The sequence below is a fragment of the Bos indicus x Bos taurus genome, chromosome 5, assembly GCF_003369695.1.
Source record: "Bos indicus x Bos taurus breed Angus x Brahman F1 hybrid chromosome 5, Bos_hybrid_MaternalHap_v2.0, whole genome shotgun sequence".
Lineage (NCBI taxonomy): Eukaryota > Metazoa > Chordata > Mammalia > Artiodactyla > Bovidae > Bos > Bos indicus x Bos taurus.
In genome coordinates this window covers 97,081,429-97,102,361 of record NC_040080.1, presented here as the reverse complement: position 1 = coordinate 97,102,361, position 20,933 = coordinate 97,081,429, and the positions used below count along the sequence as shown (strand labels likewise).

The 20,933-nt window shown below is 39.8% G+C and overlaps 1 long non-coding RNA gene across 1 annotated transcript in view; it reads right to left on the bottom strand.

Annotated features, from left to right (window-relative positions):
- Positions 1 to 19,090, bottom strand: part of LOC113893282 — a 299,963-nt gene extending 280,873 nt beyond the window's left edge. The window contains exon 1 of the long non-coding RNA XR_003511270.1: positions 18,820 to 19,090. This is a non-coding gene — a long non-coding RNA (uncharacterized LOC113893282). The remainder of the gene's footprint in view (positions 1 to 18,819) is intronic.
- Between the last annotated feature and the right edge of the window lie 1,843 nt (positions 19,091 to 20,933).

Genomic DNA, 20,933 nt, shown 5'->3' with positions numbered 1-20,933 from the left:
ATTCAGTTAACAGATATTAATCAAGTACCTACAAAGTGGCAAGCAAGATAAAGCCCCTGCTCTCCTAGAGCTTATTATATTTAACGTCAGAGATAGGTGGTAAACAAAAATATATAAAACTGGATCTCGGGTCATAATAGTTCAGGGAAAAATAAAGCTGTAATTATTTGCTCAATATCAGTCTTCACTTTAGGTTATAGCTTTCATGATGACAGTGGCCATGTCTGTCTCAGTGCTAGGTCACAGTATGCATTTGATAAGGGTTGTTGAACGGGTGAATGGTGGATGGATGGCTAGATGGAACTCAACATACATTTTGGACTCTTAAGAAGCCATGTATATCCTACATTGAAAATTCACTGGTTCAAATATACGTTTTCTGAGCCTCCATTGTGTGCCAGAAACAGACTAGACACTGAAAATGAAGGTGGATAAGGTAAAATCCTCTCCTCCAGGGAACTCACACATGTTTCTTTCTTTCTTTTTTTTTTTTCAATATGTTACACACATTTCTTTAGACATCTTAAAGAAAAAAAAGGACCTGGTCATGGACATATACATGTGGTACTCTGTGCTTCTTTGACGGAGGTGGGGGAGAATTAAAGGGGATGGTGATACAAGAAAGGGGTCCCAAAGGAAGGGAAACTTGGACTGAACCTGGAATAGACTGCAAGGTCCAGGAAAAGCATTCTGGGCAGAGGAACCAGCATGGGCAGAAGCTGGAGACAGAATAGTCTAGGGACACCAAGGTCATCTTCTGTTAAAACAGGAACACAGGGAGAAATGATGGAGATGAGGCTAGAAAATGAATCAGGAGTCGAATGTTGATCACCTCCTCCCCATATGTCAGCTCTTTCGTTACGGAAATCTGATGAACTTATCAGACAGGTGCTAAAGGTCAGCAAAGCTAAAGGATTGGGGACACTGAAGTAGTTACATGAGTAGTTGCCTAGAAACCTTGTTTGGCACAAAAGCATCTCTTTTTTCCCCTCCTGTTTCTTTGTTTACACACTGGGCTATCAGATTCTGCATCTTCCTGGATCTGAAACTGCAGATCATCCTCTGGGCAAGCGTGGTGAGGCCACTGGAGTGGTCGTTTGTCTGGCTGCAGGCATAATAAGCCCGGATGGAAATCTACTCTGTTCCCCACACGCTGCACCTCGCTGCCCCAAACCTGCTCTGCTGGTTTAGGCTGGCCTCCTCCTGAAAGGAGAAGTCTGTAGACGCCAGTGGGGGAGGAGCGCTCTGTGAGCCTTGGGGAGCTGCCCACGGAGAAATGCAACCTATCCTAAGGTCAGGCTGCTTTTTACCTTACGTTCACAGAGGGAAAGGGCATCCTCGTGGTTCTGTTTACTTGAGAATCCCCAAACTTAATGGTGCCCCAGCAGGTATTATTATGTTTGTTTTATCCAATCTATGAGAAATATGTACATTCTGCAGAAAGCATGGAAATTAGAGGAAATACAAAGGCTAAAGCTAAAATTGCAATAAATCATTAGAGCTGTTGTTAATGTTTTGGAGTATTTCCTTGTAGTCTTTGTTTTTATGAACACACATACACATCAAATTAATTTGTGTGTGTGTTAAGTCATCAGGCTCAGCTGGGTAAGGAATCTGCCTGCAATGCAGAAGGCCTGGGTTCAATACCTGGGTTGGGAAGATCCCCTGGAGAAAGGAAAGGCTACTTACTCCAGTATTCTGGCTTAGAGAATCCCATGGTCTGTATAGTCCATGAAGTCACAAAGAGTTGGACTCTTTGGGACCCCACAGACTGTAGCCTGCCAGGCTCCTCTGTCCATGCGAGGAAAGGCAAGAATACTGGAGTAGGTTGCCATGCCCTCCTCCAGGGGATCTTCCTGAGCCAGGGATCAAACTTGCATCTCTTACATCTCCTAAATTTGGCAGGAGGGTTCTTTACCACTACTGCCACCTGGGAAGCCCCTTTGTATTAAAAAATACCGTTTGAATGATATTCTGTGTCCTGACACCATGATACATGCCATTCCCACTGCATTCTTCCAACATGTGCATGTAACTGTGCTATACCAAGGAAAGATTTTTTTAAATGATTAAATCTCTGCCTTACAGAATTCAGCTTCACCACTCTGACATCTTTCCCTTAAGGTTGTTTCCGGAAGCCTTTCCTGACTATCTTATTTACATTTGTAACCCCCTTCTTCCTCCACTTCTTTTCATAGCATACAGCCATCTCACCTACTATATATCTTACTTATTTGCCTTATCTCATCCCACAGAACAAAACTGTGGCAAAGCATTTATTCATTCAGTATTCAGCAAACACCTCCAGGTGTCTAGAACTGTGATAAGCATAGAATGGAGTCTACAACAAAAAAGGAGCTTACAATTGAATTAGAAACATCAAACAGTTAAGCAAAAAAAAATAAAGCAGGCTGTAATTTTAAAATACTAAACTAAATGAGGCAGGACAAAGTGGATGTGCTCTGGAGGAAGTCAAGAGAACAGACTGTGAAGTGAGAGTAATAACTGGTAAGAAGTAGATGAGGTTTAAAGGCAGGTTTGAACTTGAGGGAGGAACTTGAGGTAGAAACATTTGGCTCATTCTGTAGACAGTGCAAACTTTTGAGCTGGAGGGTGGCATGATGAAAATGGTTTATAAAAATGACTAGTGGACAAAGAGCAAAAAAAAACCACCAAGATGAGAGGACAGATGAAAGGCAGTAGGGCCTGAGATGGGGAGGGACTAAAAGCAGGTGATAAATGAGAAAGGGTGAAGGACATTGCAGAGGCATAGCTAAGAACTCCCAGTTCAAATGCATCGGCCTCCAGTCAGGCAATTCTCAAAACAAAATGTCAGAATCATCCTCCATTACACAGGACATCGCTAGTCGGCTACAGGAGAATCTGAGGTTGGCTGCTGAATGCGGAGGAGAGGGTGGGAGATAAAGACAGCTTGGATATTCTATGCAAAGTTAAGTCAATTTAGAGAGTCCACATAAAGAGGAATACAAATGAGAAGACAGGAGAAAAAATGTGAATCGCTATTTTAGATAAATCCCATATGGGTTATGCTCTTAATTTACTTACGGCAGATGGCTGGACCTGTGACTGCTTAATTTATTACTGTCCTGCCATTCAGAGCCAGTGCCTTCCTTACGTTCCTAAGCAACTCTGGTGGGAAATGTCAAATTGCATGAAATTTCCTGATTACACCATGTGACCCAAGCGCATCCCACTGAAGACGATTTGAATACTCAAAATCACTTACCCTAGACCCCAGCTGCCAGTTCTGTTCCCATGGCAGACAGATGGGTGGGCCTCCCCCACTTTGCAGGCAGTGTGGTGGGAGTTCTAGGAATAAGACAGACCAAAATAAAGAGTGGGAGAGGATTTGGAAGAAAGCTTGGGAATCTGATATTTCAGATTCTCTTTCATGGTACTGTGCACATCCCTAAGTTCTCTATAAGGGAAGGAAAGTAGCAAAGCTTTTAAAGAGAGGCATTTAAACTTCTCTGTCAAATAAGCAGCCTCTGAGTCAGCAAACTCATCTAATAACCAGAGTAATATTTGTGATAACATCAGAGGATTGAAAAAGTATGGGCAGAATCAAGAGTTAGGCTGGTTTATGATCTGAAGCAGAAAGCACAATGATATGACAAAAGCAACAATTAACATTTAAGTCACTATGTGCCAGGCCCTGAAGGAATTCTTATTACCCGTCTTGCACAGATGAGAAAATTGAGGATTCCTAGAGGATTAAGTTAGGTCACAGAGCTAGAGAGTGGCACAGTTACAGACCAGTCCCATGGGTGTGTCAGAATGTAAGAAAGTGCTTGGTGAGAAAAGGTGAAGAGCTACAAGCTGCAAATGCCAGAACCTGAGCATGCCAGGTGCCTCCCTGTGGCATTTCTTCTGAACAGAGGACAGAGATAAGGCTGATAGAAGCGACTGCTTCATGAAGAAGGGAGCATTTGCCAAAGGCAAAGCGGTATCCTACCTTGGATCTTGAAACAGAAAAAGGACGTGTCTGAAATATGAAAATGCCTGGGGTTTAGTTAATCGTCATGTTCCAATGTTGGCTTATTTGTGTGACAAATAAGTGAGATGCAGGTAAGGGATACAGGGGAATGTTCCATGCCATCTTGCAACTTTCCTATAAATCTGAAATTATCCTAAGATTAAAGGGTTATTTTAATTGTTTTTTTAGAAAGAAAAGAGTATTGGTGATAGATTTACAAACAGTCTTCAGAACAGTATCATTTAAAATGGCAATGGCCAGAGCAGCACTGCATTTCTGGGGCTGGTTGTATTTCTCAGCAGACAAGATTATTACTAATGAGAATCACAATGACTAATACTGTTGAGCAGTCATCACTCCAGCCTCCATCCAAAGGATGCCACACACATGCCTGCATGTCATCTTCAAGACAACGCTGATAAATTAAGCAGGTGCTATTATTATCCCAAATCTACAGGTGAGAAAAACACTTAGGGCAGTGCCCAGGATTTCTGGTAGGCACTATTTTTTATTAAATTATAGAAGCTAAGAAATCAGGTCAGCTTGTGAGCAACAGAGTAACTCTAAGTGTGTGAGTCACTCAGTCATGTCCTACTCTTTGTGACCCCACGGACTGTAGCCCCCCAGGCTCCTCTGTCCATGGAATTCTCCAGGTGAGAATACGAGAGTGCGTTGCCATTCCCTTCTCCAGGGGCTCTTTCCGACCCAGGGATGGAACCCATATCTCCCGAATTGTAGGCAGATTCTTTACTGTCTGAGCCACCAGGGAAGTTCACTCAAACCAAACCCTAAAAGGTTTCCCTTTACTAACTCTATGACTTGGGCAAGTTTGAAAATCAAACCAAAGCTAATCCAGGGGAGTGAATTTTAAAGTTTGTTGAGAGTTGCATCATATCAACTTAAGTTTCAAAACAGTTAATGGCTTATTAAGTATTTCAAAATCAATGAGCTGAATTTAATTAAATGATTTGAAGATACCCAGGCTGTGTAGTGCTTTTATTGAGGTCAATAAAAGGGAGCTAAAAATTACCTTTCTCAAGAATCTTGAAATAAGAACCAAGTAAGGGCAAGCAGAGACAATAAGGAGACAGTCAGCCCCTAGGATCAATGGGACCCACTAGGAAAAGAGTTTCCAGATCTCCCTTGGAGGGTCAAATGACCACAGCTCACTGGACCAGGCAGATTCCCCTAGTGAGAAGCATTCCCTGAGAGGGGAAGCTGGAAGAGCAAATTAGGAAGACAGCATTCCGATGATTGACATGAAAATGACTGGGGGGAGAAGGTGGACGGCTGGTCAGCAGCCCTTGCTCATCCACATTCAGTTCAGCCCCACACACCTCCATTTAGCATTTTCTTAGTGTTGGGAATGATGATAAGCTCTGGGAAGCATGCAAAGGTGAAAAAAATAAAACAGTGCCTATCCTCCTGAGTTTACACCTGGCAATGTGTTTCACCAGAAGAAAACCCAGCAACCATGTGGCACAGGGAATTCAAACCCTGAGCTTGAATCTTCACTCCACTCCTCACTTGGTGCCTGGTCCGAGTTGTAGGCTCTCTCTGGACCTTCATAAGAATAATGGTGACTAATATTTGCCTGGGAAGATCGTTGTAAGGATGGAAAATGAGTTAAGTGTCTATAACAAATGTCTGACACAGAAAGTGAAGAGGAGTCCGTGATAAATCCATGTTGCTTTCCTTTACTTACCCCCAGCAAGAAATAGAAATCTCTTACTTACACCCTCAGTCTCCCACATCTTCATTTCAAACTAGACCTTGACCTCAACTATTACAGCAAAAGGGAGGTCACAGCAGAAAAGTTAAGAAGCAAATTTTTCCCTTCAGAAACTACGGAAGCCCAAGTCCAAAGAGTATAAAGACAACTTGGCATGTATAAAGTATAAAGACAACTTTCAGGATGGACATTAGAGGGACTTCCCTGGTGTTTCAGTGGCTAAGATTCGGTGCTCGCAAGGCAGGGAGCCCAAGTTCAATCCCTGGTCAGGAACTAGATCTCACAAGCCTCAAAGAAGAGTTCATGTGCCTCAACTAAAGATCCCAAGCACCGAAACTAAGACCAAGTGTAGCCAAATAAATGAAACGTTTTTTAAAAAGAAGAAGAGTGGACTTTAGAACCTGACCACATTCTTGTTATCCACCTGCCCCCAACCTAGGGATAAAGATGGCAGTGCTGTAAAACAGAGCACACTTGTTGACAGAAAGCTGCTTAGAACCTGAAAAAGGAGATGCCCTTTTCTAATCCATCAGCCCAGATCTGGAGCCACTTCTAATTTGCACAAGAAATTAGGCCAGCAGCAGCTTTGTCCTTCCCCACCCCTGTGCTTAAAATGTGACACTGTTGCACTTCTAGCCCCAGTTTGAGAAAACAACAAAATCCTAAACCTGTAGTCACATAACTTATTCATTTATTCAGCAAGTATTTACTCAGCCCCTACTGTGTGCTCTGGAACATTTTCTACTCCTTGCATCCCCTGGGTTGCCTTTAATCTCTCTGTTCCATCTCTATGTGCCCTGCAAGCCTCTAGTCTACAATCTATTTACTGCTTCTTAGCCAGCATCCACCTCCTGACAAGTGGGTCTGCCATCCTTTTCCTCCAGGATAGAACATTTTTCTATACTTCCCTGTCCCCCAGGCTTTACCTCTTTCTTCATGGCTTAATTCGAAACCCTTCATCCTTTTAAGGCTCAGTTCCTCTTGCTTCCTTTCCCTCATTTCCCATATTCTATCACCAATATATGATCTCAACTCCTCACACAACAGCCTCTGGAGAGAAGAAAGGAGGTTGAAAGAAAGTAATTCATTTGCTGTGGTTACCCAATTCATGAGTAGTTCAATTCAACAAATTGTGTACAAATAGTAATGGTAATGACAATACCATTATAATACTCACTTGAAACTGAGATGAGAGAAGGGTCACAGTTATTGATAGAGGACAAGTCTAAGGATTGACCATGGGAGTGAGTGTCATGAGGTGGGGTTAGGGCAGGGTCACGGGAGGAGAGAATCCCACCCACCCCCAAAAAATAAGAAAAGATTTGAAAAAATAACCCATGAGGTTAAAACAGCCATCAGGAAGTTTGACAGGAGTGATGTGGGAAAGCAGGATCTGGAGCCACATGCTTAAGGAAGGAAAGTGTATGTGTGAAGAAGGACATGGCAAAAGACAACCAAGTGGGAAACAGACAAATGGCTTGAGAGCGAGAGCTAATGAGGAGAGCTGAGGGTGGGGTTGGAAATGGTCTGGAAGTAGTCCTGAGAATACCTCTGGTCTTAATCTGTTTAGGCTGCTATCACAAAACTGCCAGAGCCTGGGTGGCTTATAACAAAATTTGTTTCTCACAGTTCTAGAGTCTGAAAGTCCAAGATCCAGGAATCAGTGGATTTGGTGTCAGGTGAGAACTAGCTTCCTGGTTCATGGATGGCTATCTTCTCCTGTGTCCTCTTAAGGTGGAAGGGACAGAGGGAACTCTCTGGGGTCTCTTTTATAAGGGCACTAATCTCATCCATAAGGGCTCCACCCTTATGACCTAATCACCTCCCAAAGGCCCTAATACCATCACACTGGGGATTAGGTATTAATGTTAATTTGTGGGGGTCACATTCAGTCCACTGTATGTACCCTGCTTGTAGGCTCAAGTGAAAAGGCGCAGGACCCTGTGGTCCCTCCCTATCAAGGTCTTCCACCTGCCTTTTGTCTGTGGAAAAACTTCAGTCAAAGAATAAATTTAATCAGAGAAATGAGAAAATGCAGAAGCAAAGAAAAATAGTCCAATAAGACTAAATAATAATAGTTTAGTCAGTAAGCAAAGTCCTTCTCTAAAGGAACCTTTAGTTCCTTCTCAAGGGCTATAGATAATATTCTGAGCCATATCCTGTGAGCTGTCTTATAGATACTGAAACTCCAACCAGGCAGAAGAAGTTAACTACACAATGACCAGACTGTTGTACTTAGTCATTCAAACATGTCTGGCTCTTTGAAGCCCCATGGACTGCAGCCAGCCAGGCTCCTCTGTCAATGGAGAGTCTCCAGGCAAGAAAACTGGAGTGGATTGCCTTGCCTCCTCCAGGGAATCTTCCCAACTCTGGGATCAAACCCATGTCTCCTGCATTGCAACCAGATTCTTTACTGACTAAGTTACCAGGGAAGCCCAAGAATACTGGAGTGGGTAGCCTACCCCTTCTCCAGGGGATCCTCCTGATCTAGGAATTAAACCGGGGTCTCCTGCATTGCAGGTGGATTCTTCACCAGCTGAGCTACCAGGGAAGAAGATCAGACTGTAGCCATGACATAAACTGCCACAATTCCGAGAACTGGCCTCAAATAAATGGAAACAAACTGGCCTTGGAACTGAAGATTAACTGCACATAAAACAATCAAGGTGTCACTGGTCAGACCACCAATGACCAGTTTCAAGATGACTGTCAGAGCTGACTGTGCTGTTTCTGCATGTAGCCCCTTCCCTCTTGACCACTGATTGTCAGTGGGGAGAGTCAACCTTTGGACAGGGCCTGCCCTCCTCTACCCAGTTGCCAGCATCCACAGTAAAGCAAGCTTTCCTTTCCACCAACCTTGCCTCTTTATTAGTTTTTGAGTGGTGAGTAGCCAGACCCCACTTTTAGTTATACAAGGAGTGTTGGAGAGAAAACGGCCAACACCTGCAAAAGAACCAGTGTCCTGGGGAGAACCAGATCTCCAGTGTAGCAAGAAGGTGAAGAGAATATTCAGAGAAGTGAGGTATAGAGGGGATGTTGTGAGGCTACCATGGAAGGGTTTCAAAAGTTGAGGAGGAGTGAGATATAGAGTCAGAAAAGGGATAATGAGGCCATGTGGAGATCAGAGTCCGAAGGATGAGAGATGACTTGGGAAATCGGGGCTGACATAAATGGAGAGGAAGGCAAGGTGGGTCAGTGCAGGACCCCAGGCAGATAGTAGTGGCACAGCTGTAGGTGGCGGGAGCCAGTGGGTGAGGGTTGGCCTGGAGCACTCAGAGTTCTTGCCCATTGCAAATTTACAATCTCTTGGAGGAAACTCATATAAAGTGACAGAACAGTGCACCCCGGATTACCTTTGGGATTCAAAAACTGTGGAAGCCTATAGGAAGGTCACCCAACTCAAATAAGGAGAGCCAAGGAAAACTGAGGGGGGGGCAGGGAGGGAAAGAGAGAGAGAATAGAAATAGAACTCCATGAAATTACTGACACTACCAGAAAATAATTGAGATACTTCTCCTACAGCAATGAATCTTTGTACTACACATGATCTTAGCCAAAAGGCCAAGTAGATATGAAGTGAGTCTTTGTACAAATGAACCATAAACTTTAAAAGTTGTGCAATACTTTATATTCACATTATTTAAATAGCCTTTGATGTTGCCAGAGTGAAATTTATTGCCTTTGGCTAGAGAACTTTTCAAGATTTACACAGCAAAGGGTGAGTATAATACAGTCTTTAATATAAGTTGTAAAATTCTAAATAGATATAAATTAGAGATTGAGTGTAAAACAATAGAAAACATTTTAAAAGCTAAGAGTTTAATACAACCCTCTCTATTACTTGAAATGTCTAAAATTATCTCTGGTATTTAGGGTGATGGTTATAAACAATCATATTGATGGCAACTTCCTCAACTCCCCTATCTAAATTAGCTGTCCTCTTTCTATGTCAACATTTGTTGAGTGCTTAAATGTACCTTCTGTAATCCTCATAACAACCTGAAAGATAATAATTTCCATTTTTAGATAAAATAACCTGCCGTGTTCCACAGCTAGTGAACAGCTAAAGCAAATTCACAACTGTCTGTTAACACCCCTGCCTCTTCCCTTACACTGTGATGCAGTAACATTTTCAAGATTTTTTAATTGCAAAAAGCTATTCATGTTGTCCACACTAGTCAGTGATCCACTAACCACTTTCAGAAGTCTCAAGGAAAAATACTATTGATTAGATCCAAGAAGCTTTTTATATGACTGTTAATACATAAAGCAGAATAAAATATAATGGTAAGAATCTCCCTCTCAGGAACTCTGCAGATCACTGGCTAGTTTAGTGAAGTGAATCTGGTTGGGTTCAGTAGAAGGAACACACTGGAGATAGGCTGACAAGGCTGGCCAGCAAGAAAACCCTAATGGGAACACTCATAACACCATATCTAGAGAGCTGGTGTTGAAAATAGACTTAGTCTACAAAGCATCCTCGTAAAACAAACAAACAAATAAAAAAGGTATCTGTCAGCCCATAAAGATGGGTTGCTAGTCTAATGTAGAACATTTATTCATCCTAAAATAAACCCATGAGATTATGTTTTATAAAGACAAAAAGTTTCAATCAGGGGTGACTGGAGACAGTGATGTATCAATCTTCATCAGCATCTATAAAGTTCAGACAAAATATTTGCAAAGCCCTAATTCATGTCAGATGATAAACCCCAAGGTTTTGTGCAACACAGTTTAAACAATTAAAATTATGTATTACTATCCTTTGCATGGCTGTTCACTTATTTAAATAATTCCCTCTATGGGGGCATTTATTTAGTTTCTATTTTTCTTCAATGTATACAGTGTTATAATCAATGCCCTTTTACATTACATACGTTTTGGCATAATTCTTTGTTTCTTTAGAATAAATTCCTAGAAATCTGGGTCAAAGCACAGACACTGTTTTGAAGCTTTTGATAGATAGATATTGCCAAAATGTCCTCTAAATATTCAAATACACAATGTTCAGATTTCTAGCTCAATGAAAGTTTCTAGGATTCTTCTAAGGAAGATATTAGATCCAGAATCATGGGTTTGAGCCCTATCTTTACTGTTTGAGCTGTGTCACCTGAGTCAAATTACTCAATTCTACTGTTTCTGTTTCTTGATCTATAAATTGGTTGTGTGTGTGCACGCACATGCTCAGTTGTGCCCAACTCTTTGCGACCCCATGGACTATAGCCCACCAGACTCCCCTATCCATGGAATTTTCCAGGCAAGAATAGTGGAGCAGGTTGCCATTTCCTCTTCCAGGGGATCTCCCCCACCCAAGGATTGAATCTCTTACGTCTCCTGCACTGGCACGCAGATTCTTTATCACTGCGCCACCTAGGAAGTCCATCTGAGAAACTTGGTTATAATATCAGTATTCAACTCATAGAGTTCCTTTATTGTTGTTCAGTTGCTAAGTCATGTCCGACTCTTTGCAGCTCCATCGACTGCAGCATGCCAGGCTCCTCTGTCCTCCACTATCTCCTGGAGTTTGCTCAAATTCGTATCCATTGAGTCAACCACACTATTTAACCACCTCATCCTCTGCTGCCCCCTTCTCCTTTTGCTTCACTCTTTCCCAGCATCAGGATCTTTTCCAATGAGTAAGCTCTTTGAATCAGGTGGCCAAAGTACTGACACTTCAGCTTCAGAGTCAGTCCTTCCAACTAATAATCAGGGTTGATTTCCTTTAGGAATGCCTGGTTTGATCTCCTTGCTGTCCAAGGGGCTCTCAAGAGTCTTCTCCAGCACCATAGTTCAAAAGCATCAATTCTTTGGCACTCAGCCTTCTTTATGGTCCAACTCTCACAGCCAAACATGACTACTAGAAAAACCATAGCTTTGATGATATGGACCCCTTTGACAGCAAAGTATTCGCTATCTTGGTTTGTCATAGCTTTGCTTCCAAATAGCAAGCATCTTTTAATTTCAAGAATTAAATAAATCAATGTCTGTAAATCGCTTAGAACCAGGCCTAGTAAGAAGCCTTGCATAAGTGATTGCTATTATAATTACCCTTGGATCTTTTATTTTTCTACTTCAAAACCAATTTTTAAAAAAGAATTAAGGGAATATGAATTTGCCTTTTTTTCACTTTTCCCAAATTAAAATATTTTTTAAAACCCAGTACATAAACAGCACTTCATAGAAAATATTATATTTTAATAACACTAAAATTTAGGAAGAACACAATGTCAGAATAAATGACTTTTATTCTTACATTTAACTTTAAGATGAAATTTTTATTTATACTTGTTTTTCTCATTTCTTCATGGAGCAGTGAATACGTTATTTGTTCACTGTGTTTGAGAACCACTGGACAGCAATATTTTCCAAAACCCCTACATTTCTATTTTTTTACTAATTCATAGGTAAAGGTTTTAAACTTAAAAAAAAATGAATTATAGGTTTAAACAGTAGCTTTTGTGAACTATGCAAATAGAAGATAGTAGAATCATAAGGTCAGCTTTCTGACTTTGCAAGATACAAATAATAGAGGAAAAAACATTATTTTTATATGGTTGTAAGAGAAAATAAAAGTGAAGCTTAAACCCATTCTTTGGCCATGAAGCTTGACACTGCTACTTCTATTGTGAGAGGAATTCCTATAAAGTTCTTGAAGTAGAAATGAAATTTCTGAGCACCTAAGAGCCAAATCATTTGTGAAAGATCCAGACCTTGAATTAACTCCAAGCAAGACCTAGAAAGGAACACAGAATTCTTAGGGAAACCACATGAACTAATGGCAGCAAAGATATTAACCACCGATCTCTCCATCCATAATTGTCTCCATCTTGAAAACAATTTGTCTTGGATGAAGGATGCTATTGCATGATTTGTCAATCAGCTTTCCAAGTCACTCACTAATTGTCAGGTACATATTTACCAAAAAGCTAATGGTAACAACCAGCATTTGATGAGCACACACTAGGTGTCCTGCAGTGCTCCTGGCCTCCTCTCCTTTCATCATCACGGCTATTCTCTGTGACACGGCAATATTGTTCTCATTTCTATTTTAAAGGGGGCGGAACTGAAACTTGGAAGACATTAGAAACTTGGCTCAAAGTTTACACAGATGGAACCAGATCACAAACCGCGACAGCTAACTCCATGGTCTTACTCTTAACCGTTGTGCCACACTACCTTTCTAGATCCTATCTTATTGTTTTTAAATCTTAAGGGGAAAGACAATAATACTTCCTCATCTCACAAGAAGAGAAAGCATGCACCAGTCATAAATGAGCATCCTGGAAACGACCTGAACTCAGTAAATCTTCCGTCACAGGCCAGGCTCCCTACTTTGTTACCCTTGGCAGATACCAGCATTGGCGTTCTCAGTTCTCTCTTTTTAAAATGAGTGATGTCTGAACAAACAAGGAATTCATAGGGGCAAATGATTCAATCAATTTTTCTTTCCTTAAATTCAAAGTTGGCTCCTAGTTAACAATTTAGATGGGGGATAGTGTAGGAAAGGAAGAAGATGCTAAGATTCTTAAGTATTATTTTAGGAGATTGGCAATTATTTCATTTCTTTTATTAATTATACAGCTAGTAAGGCCATTGTTGCTAAGTCACTTCAGTCGTGTCCGACTCTGTGCAATCCCATAGATGGCAGCCCACCAGGCTCCCCCATCCCTGGGATTCTCCAGGCAAGAACACTGGAGTGGGTTGCCATTTCCTTCTCCAAGTAAGGCCATAGACCCAATCAAAAAATAGACAGAAGACCTAGAAATACATTTCTCCAAAGAAGACATAGACGGCCAATAGGCATATGAAAAGATGCTCAACATCGCTAATTATTAGAGAAATGCAAATCAAAACTACAATGAGGTACCACCTCACACCCGTCAGAATGGCCATCATTAAAAAATCTACAAATAACAAATCCTGGAGAGGGTGTGGAGAAAAGGGAACTGTCCTACATTGTTGGGAATGTAGGCGCTATAAAAATGTAGGCACTATAAAAAACAGTATGAAGATTCCTCAAAAATCTAAAAATAGAGTTGCCATATGCTCCAACAATTCCTCTCCTGGGCATATATCCAGACAAAACTATAATTCAAAAAGATACATGCACTTCAATGTTCACAGCAGCACTATTTACAATAACCAAGACATGGAAGCAACCTAATGTTTATTAAAAGGTGAGTGGATAAAGAAGATGTGATATATATATATAACGGAATACTACTCAGCCATAAAAAAGAATGAAATGATGCCATTTACAGCAACATGGATGGACATAGAGATTACCACACTAAGTGAAGTAAGTTAGAAAGAGAAAGACAAATACCATATATCACTTACGTGTGGAATCTAAAATATGACACAAATGAACATATCTATGAAACAGAAACAGACTCACAGACATAGAGACTTGTGATTTCCAAGCGGGAGGGAGAGTGGGGGAAGGGTGGATTGGTAGTTTGGGACTATCATATGCAAACTATTATATGTAGAATGGATAAACAACAAGGTCCTACCATATAGCACAGGATATATCCAATATGCTATAATAAACCATAATGGAAAAGAAATTTTTAATTTTAATTAAAAAAATAGTAAGGTCATCAGAATGACAGGCACACATGAAGAAGAAATTTATTTATGAATTATGGTACTGACAGCCAAGGACTGTGGAGGTTCTGAGATTATGCCCTACAAATTAACCTGTAAGCCTGCCATGGATTCATGAATGATGGTACAAACCATGATACTCCTGAGTAAGACACAAAAGAATTTACCACTCAGACCAATACCGCTAACCAAAGTATCAGCACATTCTTGCACTGGTTCCCAGAGTCTCAGAGTTCCACAGGATGACAGGAAAGGGGCCAGATACCATCTGCATAAGCACTGGTTTGCATGACAGGAGAGGAGCCCTGACTCTTTCATACCTTTCATTACATGTGTGTGCTCTGTCGTGTCAGACTCTTTCGCGACCCCATGGACTGTAGCCTGCCAGGCTCCTCTGTCCATGGGATTTCCCAGGCAAGAATACTCGAGTGGGTTGCCATTTCCTTCTCCGGGGGATCTTTCCGACACAGGAAGTGAACTCGTGTCTCCTGTATCCCCTGCATTACAGGAAGATTCTTTACCTCTTGAGCCATTGGAGCTTCTAGAATCTTTCATAATTGGCAGCAAATAAACATGTTCCATTGCTGCAGGAAGTAGTACTTCTATTTTTCAAGGCCATTTACTATACAAGTATCTTTGAAAAGAGGGGCTGGAACCAGTACAATCAATGCTTCTGCTCGCACGACATGGAGAAATGTGAGCGACCCATGGGAAACTATCACCCAACAACAACCATTCTGCTTGTTACAAAAGTACATGTTTGAAGGCTGTATCTTGTTTAGACTCAAGGACTTTTCTAAATGCTGCAACACTCAGAAATTATTTGCCAGGCTCCTGGACTATTCCTTTTTGAAAGGGTCTGTTTTGCCACTACACTTGTATTTTATGCAGATCCTAATGAGTCAATGGATTCTAGAAATAAAATGTTCATACAAATGCAGTGCGGAAACTAATCCAAAGCATTCCAAGTTAACATGGAATGTAAATGTACAGTGTAGGTGGTTATACCAAGAAGACTGTTGTATACAATTTTCAATAGCAAAATGATCTCAATAAACAGGGATGAGGCTCTTTTTTGGCCCCATGGTGTGGCTTGTGGGATCTTAGTTCCCTGACCAGAGACTGAACCTGTGCCCCTTGCACAGGAAACATGGAGTCGTAACTACTGGACTGCCAGGAAAGTTCCCGTGAGGCTTTTTTAAAAAGTATGATTCTTAAAGTTCAGATTGGGGCATATTGAATCCCCATCTACTCATTATCTCTTTTGAAAGATCAACTAAAAACAAAAGGAGTATCCTCTCTTAAGACCAGTTTTCTTATAAGAATCTAAAATTTTGAGCTATGATATATATTGCCTACTCTACCCTTTATATGAGCCAGAAATTAGACCTGCATTTTACAATCATTATGCATAATTATGAATAAGAACACTATAAACATATTGTTCCTTTATCATAGACCAAAGTTTCACAGACCAATCTCATAGATGAGATTGCACATATTTGTCCAAGTGAATAAAATAAATATTCTTTTCTTGTATTGTATCGACAGTCTCATTTATTTATTCAAGTCATACCACACAGCATGCAGGATCTTATTCACCAACCAGGGATCAAACTCACATCCCCTGCACTGGCAATACAGAGTCTTAACCACTGGACTGCCAGGGAAGCCCCAATAATGATGATTCTTAATTGCACTCAAGTCAAACTAAATTTTGGGCAAAATACATTCATGTTAAAATGACATGGAAAGGCAGATGGTGGTTGTCAGTATCGGGCCATGGGGTGGGAGAGGTGAAGGTGGTCAAAGGGTGTAAAATTTCAGTCATGAGATAAATATATACATTACATTGGGATATAATGTACAGCATGGTGACTATAGTTAACAACACTGTTTTGCACATTTGAACGTTGCTAAGAGAGTGGATCTTAAAAGTTCTCCTTACAAGATAAAAATTATAACTGTTATTGTGGTAATCATTTTGCTATATACATATATCAAATCATTATGTTGTACACCTACAACTAACACAGTGTTATATGTTAGTTATATCTCAGTTTTTAAAAAAGAAAGAAATAGAATGTATAATGGTAATAATATACCAAAGCCTATCAGTCCCACTGGCATTTTTTCAGATTGACCACAATCCAGTAAAGGGCCTCACACATAGCTGAAGTGGATGGTTGTCAAACGAGGGAAAATATTGATATAAATGAACAAGCACTCCTCTCTGTCATTTATACCTTGCTTACTCCATTTCTTCCTAAGGAATATTGGTTTCTTTTCCTCTCACCCATCAACACGATCCTCACCCAGAAAACCGCACTAGTTCCTTCTTCCCAATGGCTCACATGATTGAGTCTCATAGAACCATCTTCCAGTACGTAAAAGCTTAGTATAATGAGTTTCAGAGATTTATATTTAGAACATTCCGTGTAAGTATTTCTTTTGCCTGCCGTAACTCTAGATAGCAGACCTGAATTACAAAAAGCAAAACAACCAATGAAGCTTGAAGGCAAACCATTCTGTTCCTCATATCTATAGGTTTATAGCTGAACTCCATGCCAGGCATTTTCATTGTCATTTCTCTAAGTTTTTTGAATGTTGTTCTAAGTCTTATACTTTCCCATTGATTCCCACATGCCAATGCCCCACATCATTCATAAAATGAAACAGTAGCAAAGATTTGCTGCTTCAAAATGAGGACATACTGACTTTTCCGCAAATTCATTTTATCCAGGTATAAATACCCAAATACTGACAAAGAAACATGGGAAAATGTGCCGTGATATAGAATTGCATCTCAAATATTGTTTTTTGATGATGTTTTTCTGGCAGAGTCCTATATAACTGTGTTTCTATAGTTTGGGATACACAGCCCTACAAAATGTGAAATAGAATTGTCTCCTAATTGCAATAAGGCCTGCCTTGGCAAATGGTCAGAAATAAACCCAAAACGTGACTGAAAGACAATTTTTTGATGTTTTAAGAAATGTAACATTCAATGGAATCAGAGGTTGGTCTCAAAAGAGATGTCATTCTCCTTCTTCGAGTCTCATAAAACACAAACACACACAAACATAAATATACACCCTGGAGAATACTTACCAAGAGCTAAGCTCTAAAATTAAAGAATCTATAGAAAATACAATGATGCACCTGAAAATATTGCTTCAGTATTTCAGTATTCAAAAGTTTTCATTCTCTCTTTTGTGTGAAATTCAATTACACAGAAAGAAAACAAATGGAGTAACCAATGAAAATGGCATATGGGATTTTTTCCAATTACTATAAACTGCACTCTAAAACAAAAGACCATTTACATAGCAATTGCATCTAATGGTGTGCATTTTTCTCCTGTCAGGCTACCTTTGATTTTAAAAATACCTTCTTTGGAGCCTGAAAGCACTAAACCCAGTCATTAACTCCTTTATAACAACAAATTATTTCTCCCCGTAAATGCAAACAATAATAATCTTGCTCTAATCTTGACATTTCTGTGAAAAAAAAAAAAAACTTTTTAAAACTTTGACATTTTACTAAGAAAGACTCAGTAAGGTATTTACATCTTTCTAGAAATATTTCATCGAGCCCACTGTGAAGGATCTAAAACAGCAAAAAGGAAAAGTAGGAATCTTATTGCTTTAACTTAATGTATTGCTTTAGAATAAGAAAAAAGAAGCTACTCTTATGTACAAATGCAACACTGATAAAAATATCAAAGCATACATCTATAAGATTAATCTTCTAGAAAATTAAAATGCTAAAATTCTTCTTTAGATTCACTTAAATGGCAATATTTAAGAGATGACTCAAGAACAATTAAAATTTTGCTCCAGAAGATGAAAAAAACTAATTTAACACATTTAGATAGAAACTCTACATAACTCTCCATATAAATATATATAACTATATATGTAACTCTATATTCTATGTGAATAGAGTACATGCAACTGTAATGATATATTTATATAAGTAACTATGCATTATATAAGTAACTATATATTTATATAAGTATAGATAATATATAAGTATATATTCATAAAAGTATTTTTATATATTTATATTATACATATAAATTAAATATATATCAGGGTTCAATCCCTGGGTTGGGAAGACCCGCTGGAGAAGGGAATACCCACTCCAGTATTCTGCCCTGGAGAATTCCATGGACTTTCCATGGGGTACCAAAGAGTCAGACACAACTGAGCGACTTTCACTTTCAAGAATATATATATGTATATATATTCACTGTCTAACTTATGTCATTTGAGCTTGAACTGGTAAGGTTATCAAAACACTTACCATAGATGCCCCCCCACCCAAAATTTCACATTTTAATAGGAAACATTCCTTTGAGTCAAAAAGAACTTAAATATCAATGACAAGCTAGTGGTGACATTTGAAACTCTTCTGCCACATGGAAAGCAGACTCTAGCACCCACCTTCTCCCACACCTCAATACAGTACTACGTACCTGCAAAAGTTCTGGAGTTCCACCCATATACACCTGACACAATGGGGCAGTCAGATAACAGATGTCACTACCTGCCAGTCCTCCTCCTGGAGATCATGCAGTGTGGTGCAAAGAGCAATGGGCTCTGGAGGCCACAAACCTGGAATCCAATCTTTTTGCTAATGTTGAATCTTGGACTGTTAGTTTAGTTTAGATGCACAGTCGTGTCTGACTCTTTGTGACCCCGTGAACCGCAGCACGCCAAGCCTCCTTGTCCATCACCAATACATCATCACCTTGTCCATCCCGGAGTTTACCCAAACTCATGCCCATTGAGTCAGTGATCCCATCCAGCCATCTCATCCTCTGTCGTCCCCTTCTCCTCCTGCCCCCAATCCCTCCCAGCATCACAGTCTTTTCCAATGAATCAACTCTTAGCATGATGTGGCCAAAGTATTGGAGTTTCAGCTTCCATCAGTCCTTCCAATGAACACCCAGGACTGATCTCCCTTAGGATGGACTGGTTGGATCTCCTTGCAGTCCAAGGGACTCTCAAGAGTCTTCTCCAACACCAGAGTTCAAAAGCATCAATTCTTCAGAGTTCAGCTTTCTTCCCAGTCCAACTCTCACATCCATACATGACCACTGGAAAAACCATAGCCTTGCCTAGACGGACCTTTGTTGGCAAAGTAATGTCTCTGCTTTTTAATATGCTGTCTGGGTTGGTCATAACTTTCCTTCCAAGGAATAAGCATCTTTTAATTTCATGGCTGCAGTCGCCATCTGCAGTGATTTTGGAGCCCCCAAAAATAAAGTCAGCCACTGTTTTTACTGTTTCCCCATCTATTTCCCATGAAGTGATGGGACTGGATGCCATGATCTTAGTTTTCTGAATGTTAAGCTTTAAGCCAACTTTTTCACTCTCCTCTTTCACTTTCATCAAGAGGCTCTTTAGTTCCTCTTCACTTTCTGCCATAAGGGTGGTGTCATCTGCATATCTGAGGTTACTGATATTTCTCCCAGCAATCTTGATTCCAGCTTTTGCTTCCTCCAGCCCAGCATTTCTCATGATGTACTCTGCACATAAGTTAAGTAAGCAGGGTAACAATATACAGCCTTGACATACTCCTTTACCTATTTGGAACCAGTCTGTTGTTCTTAGATACCACCAATTCAAGATGGTGGGTTAGTTAGAAAGAAGAACCTGCAAAGGAGTAGAGAAAGATTTCTATTAATATAACCTTCCAGATAGAGTGAGGGAATCAGACTTATTTTATATTTGATAATATGAATAACCAATCTAAAAGTATCAAATATAAATTAGAATAGAATGATGAATGATAAAGTGATGTTTATTCGGTTTGATTCTATACATTCCTGATTGTGTTGATTGTGGTGATGATGATAGAAAATAATAGAAATTACCATATCCTGTGTATTTCCTATGTGTCAGGAAATGATTTAAGTGCTTAGTATTTACCTTTCACAACAACCCATGAAATAGACAGTATTACACCCCACTTTAAAAATGAGCAAATGTAGAAACTGAGAGGATAAGGAACTAGCTGAAGGTCACACAGATAGTAAGTGATGGAGCTGGGTTTCAGACCCAGAACTGCCTACAACTCCAGAAACTTCACTCTTTCTTACTGAGTATATGCTAACTGGATTTCTAAATGGCTCTGTGGACATTCCAAAAAACAAGAACTTAACAAAGTGCTATTAACTAATCTTTATTATCACATAAATATTACTAACATTACTATGAATGTGATAAATTTCTATATATATATTAAGAACTTTAGGTCTCAAAGTGACCTTTGAGGTAAATTTAATCAACCCTCAAATCTACAAACAAGGATCTGAGCTATCTCAAGTTTCATTGAACAATAACAAAACCACCAGTGGTTCTCATTAGTGCTAGACAAAGTGAAACTCTTTGTTTATATTTGTTGATAATGATGATAATTACAGTTTGAAATAAAATGACAATGCACTAACAGGATAGTATCTGCTTACTCTAGGATTTGACACAAAAGGTTGAAAAATTTTCAAACCTCATTAACTAACTTTGTTGCTGAACAGTATGACAACCTGGACAAAGGCTATTTGGCTCTCTCTTAATCATTCTGGAA